Raw genomic sequence first — 6,274 nt, 5'->3', positions numbered from 1 at the left:
TTTAGCTGTTAGGAAAATGATATTAATGAATTTCTGCTGTTTTGTATTATCGCAAACATTTCGAGAGATTTTGACACATACTCTAATGGTTTTATTAATTCAAAATAAAATTGTATTTTTTATATGATCAAGAAATAACAAAAAGAAAGTTCCTCTGAAAAGAATCTTTTATATTTGTGTGTGTGTGTGTGTGTGTGTGTGTAGTGCATATATGCTATGTATGATATATGCCTATATTCCCAAACAAAATATATTTTAAAACATTATAGATCAAAAGAGTTTCTCGTTATCCTGGATGTTTCGGTTTAGATAATTCTGTCAAGTATAATCATGAAGAAGACCAAAGACTTGTGTGTGGTTTACAGTATCCATGGCAAAGCTTTAAGAATGTCATTACTTGCATTCTTTGGATAAATTCAATATGAGGACTCTTTGAATGTATAAGATCTTATTTCCCAAATTGTCCCTTGAATTTAATGAAGTTATATTAAAGTACAGCCACAGGGGTGAAAAAGCAAAAAAGAAGAAAAATCTGTGATAATGCAAAGCTAATATGAGTTTAATATGAATCATTTTATTCACCTGTTGAAGAATATCAAAAGGAAAAGGAAGCATTACAGTACATTTCATTTTTTAAGAGAAGATAATTATAAATAATATCATTCATGTAGTTTCTTTTGTGTTGGGAATGTATAAACTCTTACACTAACAAAACGTAACACAAACTTTGGAAATTTCCAGATATCATGTCATGGTGAACATCTTTATCGTTCTTGTAATTCTTGACTATTGACTGTAGGTAGAATTATATCAGATTGAGTTATTTGAATTGATCTCCAAAGACAAGTCATATGGAGCCCTTTTACCGGGGACCCAACAACATGGGCTGTGTTTGCATCAAAACCTTGAAGAAGGTGGCCCAGGTCATCACTGAGAAGTACTCCACTCTCCTGGGCAACAACTTCCATACCAACAAGCCTCTGTGTGGGTCGATCACCATTATTCCCGGCAAGAAGCTCCACAACCAGATAGCAGGCTGTGTCACAATCTGATGGAGCAGATTCAGAGAGGCCTGGTGAGAGATTATCTGCATCAAGCTGGAGGAGAAGGAGAGACAAAGGAGAGAGAATTATGCTCCTGAGGTCATAGGCCTGGATCAGGAGATCATTCCTGACACTAAGGAATTGTAGAAGCTCTTGGACTTTGACAGAGTCTGTCCAATCTGCAGGTCACTCAGCCTACAACTGGGATGAATTTTAAAACACCACGTGGAATTGTTTGAATCTTTCTGCTGTGCTGCAATATCTTCAATAAACCTTGGGAAAGAAAAAGTCATGTGGAACTTCCCCTGACTGAGACTAATGAGATTATTTTTATGAGGGGTAGACTGGATATGTTTATGTGTGTGTGCCTGTGTGTGTCTGTATTGACTGGTCAACAACAGAAATAACCTTTATATTTGCCTCATCAAGGGAGGAACAAACATTCTAACTATTGTGAAAGTCTTTTTTCCCCTTACTGTCTATTTCTATCCTTTGGTGAATTAATTTTTATTACAATGTGGTCATTCCTTGAGCTGGAGGCATAAACTGGCAGGCTAACTGGACCTCTATGGGGGATACCTTGTCTGTCTTCTGGCTGGGTAGTTGGGTTGTGCAACTCGTGGAAAGAACAGCATTACAGCTTGAGAAGAACACACCACTGAATGTTTTGTAAGAACATTTGGAGAGAAACAAATAAACCGATGTTGGCATTCATTTTGTTAAAGACACTAATAAAGCAAAGTTTGAAAACTCAAAGAAAAACAGCATCTTTGACTTTAAAAGAATGTAAATCCTTAGGGAGATTTCACTGCCTAATGCTTCTTGGTAATACAGCTTAATGAAGCTCATTGTTTTAGATTGTTTTGGTCTAGTGGGTATGAATAACATTTGAGCTTGTCGAATTGACTCAAAGATTGGGAGAAGGTGCTGGAGAGGAGGCGGTCTGGTATGGTTCAGTGAGTTGGCTTGGACTAGCAGTCCAGCGATGTTCGTTCTCAACCCAATTTTATCATTCAGTAATTGCTTGTCCTTGGCCAATTCAACAGATTTGTTTCCTTATCTGCCAAATATCTTACCTCTTCTTATAGGATAATGTGATCAAATGGAGGAACTTTGAAATGCTTAGCATGCTATAAAAATAGAGCTGTCTTTATAAAAATTATTTTTTGTTATTAAAAATATTCAGGTATATCATTATGGCTATGATCATAATGCTTTTTTTAATAACAGCCTAGAATATGTAGCTTGGAAATGACAAAACTTAACTAGGATGAAGCCAAAGTGTTCTGATCTTTGGGAGTAAGGTAAAAAAATGCAGTATTCATTAGGACATTTGTGGTGGTTAGGGAGATGACCTTAGTAGGTTATCAAATTCACAACCTCTCACAATGGACCAGACTTAAGCCAATTCAATTAAAGGAGATTTTCCATTGTTTACAAAGACTACCACAGCCAGCCAGGACTCTTCCAATACAAGCAGTTTCAATATTATGCAATTCTTTCTTATGTAATTCTTAATTCTCAGGCTTCACCAGCATGGGGATAAAAATAGAATGTTATGATTGTTGCAAGTTGGTATTTCTTTGACCCAGCTCCAGTTTCACTGTGTGAGAACTCTAGACCACCCTTCCGTGTCTACTAGTTATAGCATTCTTAAAGATGTGTGTCATCTACAATCAGTGAATTTATTTTTTTAACTACCAAATAGCATCCTATGTTCTATTTTCTTTCTCTTTTACCCTGACTCCATATATTCTGTCTACTGCCTTCTGTTAAGAAAAGTAACAGCTTTTCTGCCTGTGCCACTCTATGGAGATGATTCTAGAAGTAACGGTGTCTGATGCCCAAGCTGCCAGTGCCTGTTGCTGAGTGTGTTGAAGAATCTGTCGTGGCATCAGCCATCAATATCTCCTACTGTGGGGGGTAAGACTAGCCCAAATTCTGCAGTTGCCTTATGTACTCTGTATCTGTCTGCGGTGTTCTTGTTTTTACCTGCCCTTTAGTGGATGCTCCCATGTTCTGGTGCTTAGCCCTTAGTCTGCGAGTTCTGAGGCCAGGGGAATGAGTGACTGATATTGTGCTATACTTACAGTTTTATCTTATCTTTGATTCTGGCGCATCATCCTTGAACCAAAGATGTGTGCCTCATTCCTTTCTTTCTTTTTTTTTTTTTTAAGTTTTACCCAAGAGGATTTCGGTCTCCTATGTAATGCTCCCAGTGATGCTCACCTCAGAGCCCTACCAGACACAGTTGAATATTGGATAGGCTTAAACTGATGCACTTACTTTCCCTGAATGTCTGAATATAATCTCTTTATTATACTAACTTTCAGTGTTTTCCTTTGGTTGGGAGGACTCTTTCATTTTTATAGTAGTACTTTATACTCTTATGGATCGTGGACAATCCTCTCAACCATCAGTTCTGCAAAAAAAAAAAAAAAATCAGTCTCAACTTCTTTTTAAAGTGAGAGTGTCGTTTTATCGACTTACTCATCTTTGTGGTTGTAGGCTTGAAGTCTTCAACTTATTCACAAAGTAGGACACCTTATTCTAAAATGTAACTTCTCTCTTCCACAAGGTTTCTTTGTTTGTCAAACCTAAGTGACGAGATGAAGCATTATTTATGGGGTCCTAACATAACCCCCGTTCTCAGTATGCCTAGTGTTATTGGAATCACACGAAGCGTACATGCCTTTTAAATGATGCATAAGAATGAAGTGTTATAGCAGGCTCCTGGTTTACCCTGGCTTGTAATTTCCCGAGAGATGCCAGAATTGGCCAAAGAACTTCTTTTTAAAAAGATGGAAAAAATTCCATGGAAGACAAACATAGATCACTTTAAAAATCATTTTTCTCCTATTTCTATTCAGCTCTTCAGTCCTTAAATATCAAAGCCCACTTTCTAAATGTACACATAGCGTATTTGTCCTGGAATATAATAGTAGGGATTTTGAGAATCATCTAGACATTTGACAAATGTCCGTTTGAAACAAATGATTTTATTCCTAGCTTAAAAAAATCTCAAGTAGATATCAACTTTGGATGTGTCTCTTAAAGATCATATGTTGATTGATCTTAAAGATCAATTTCATTAATGAATATCAGAAAACAGATTAACATGTTTTCTCAATATATTTTTTCCCTTATTTATCTTAGTGTCTTTTACAGTGATCTTATGAGATGTTCTGGGAGAGAAAGATTCCATGGTCAGTGAGTTTGGGAAAAACTTCATACCATATTCAGAGGTCCTGTAGAAAAAAAAAATCTACTTAACTCTTTTAACCCATCTAGTCCCAAACAAATTTGACCACAATAACCACTTCTCTTTCTCCCTTTTTAAAAGCAGAGACACATTTAACATCTTATGGAACACATTTTGGTAATTACTGGTCTGTTTTAACCTTTCCAACTAACTTTTTTGACTGCATGGGTCATTTATTTCAGTTTTCCTTCCAATAAATATTTCAGGTACTTTACTGGTTTGATTGAGTCAGCTAGGAGTTTTGATACAGCCTGTTACATAGCCTAATCTTACTTATATTTTCACATGTATTTTTCAGACACGCTTCTTTGGCAAAATAAATGTTTGAATTAGGTTTTCATCACAGGATAAGACAAATGCAGAAAGGAACTAAACTTGTATTCCTTAGGTAAGGCCTAGGCAGTTTCTTAGGACCAGACCGGTGTTGAGCCTGGCTGTCTCCTGCCTGGGAAAATACGAAATTCAGGACCTTGAATGAATGGACAGGCAGCTCAGTGAAACAATGAATTCAACAGCTGCAAGAGGCTATAGACATCATCCAGTGTTAGACCCTCATTTTGTGCCAGTAATCAGAGGTCCAGATTACCAAAGCAACTGGGTTAGGTTAGGTCTCAGCTGTAGCTGAGCTGGATTTAGGCCTGGCTTTCTGAGTCTTAGTCCTCTAAAATTTCTCCTAAATTTGGAGCCTCTTAGACCTCTGGTGGAGTAGTTGGATTTGGTCTCAAATTCACCTCTGCTATTTTCACCAAGAACAAAAATCCATAACTGTTGTCCTTGGTTTTCAAAAGCACAGCTGTTGAGTTGACGATGAATACCATGTGATAAAAAGTTCTTTCAAATATTAAACTCCACAAAAATATTTGCAAACAAAAAAGTCTGTGTATTGTGTTGTGTTGTGTGTGGGGTGTGTGTGTGTATAGGTGGTGGTGGTGGTGGTGGTGGCAGCAACGGGGTAGGTAGGGAAGGGGAATGCACATTCTAATTGACTTAACTAGGCTAGAAATACTCTTGTTCTGGTTTCCAGGAACAAAATAAAACAAGAAAAATTGTCATCCTACTCAAACAATTGTTGAATATTTGTTCTTATTCAGTTTCTCTTTTGGAGACTATTAAGTAGGCTGTGAAATGGGTTGGTGGTGAAAGATGAGCCGGTAGCAATTATTTCTCCATATCCTTACTGACTTGGATAACACTCACTTTTCTTTGCTATGGACAACCTAACTGAAAATGCAGATCCAATGACTAATGTCTTGGGTGTGTCAAAATGGCAGGCAGGCAGTCTTTGCAACTCATCTCTCTATTTAGCATTTCCCTCTGTTTTTAGATTAATGTTATTTTTCTCCTAACCCATCAAGCTAAGTCTTTTCACAGGGCAATACAGATTCTATTGCAATTACCTGGAGGAATCTCCACTCAAGTACTTGTTGGAAGTCCTTTGGGTTGAGCAGAGGTTTTGACAGGGAAATAAGCACTGCAGAATTATGTCCAGCTGTGTACAAATATTTATAGGAACAGTCACGGTGCCTGAAATAATTGATGCAAAGAAAACCAATTACCAAACAAGTATGACATTGTTTGGATACAGCAGAATATTCCATGACTTCCCTCTCAATTCCTCTCCACTATGGTTGTATTTATTGAGCCTCAAATAATCAGAACAAGTTATTGAAGTTGAAAAGTGGTTACCAAGAACTAGGTATGGATAATTACCATTATTTCTAAGAACAAAGACTATTCTTAAAGAAAATAAAAAGATAATTATATTCTGGTCCATTTACCAACACATGACATGGTATTTGACAATTAAAACAATGAAAAAAGTGACAATAAGTTGCAAGTTACTTTTCAGAAATGTCTGCATGAGAAATTGTAATTTATTAATTGCTACAGCTTTGACACAAATGAGAAAAATAGCAGTAAAATATATGAGGGGAATAGTATGTATTTTATTTAAAATGGTAGTTTGGAG

The 6,274-nt window shown here is 36.7% G+C and overlaps 1 pseudogene; it reads left to right on the top strand.

Moving 5' to 3' along the window:
* The first annotated feature begins 267 nt into the window (after positions 1-267).
* Positions 268-2,136, top strand: LOC109263335 (40S ribosomal protein S17-like; annotated as a pseudogene).
* The last annotated feature ends 4,138 nt before the right edge of the window (positions 2,137-6,274 follow it).

The sequence above is a fragment of the Panthera pardus genome, unplaced genomic scaffold (genome assembly GCF_024362965.1).
Source record: "Panthera pardus isolate Hobbes unplaced genomic scaffold, ASM2436296v1 HiC_scaffold_17, whole genome shotgun sequence".
NCBI classification, from domain to species: domain Eukaryota; kingdom Metazoa; phylum Chordata; class Mammalia; order Carnivora; family Felidae; genus Panthera; species Panthera pardus.
The sequence above is the reverse complement of the archived record's forward strand: the minus strand, read 5'-3'. Positions and strand labels throughout refer to the sequence as shown.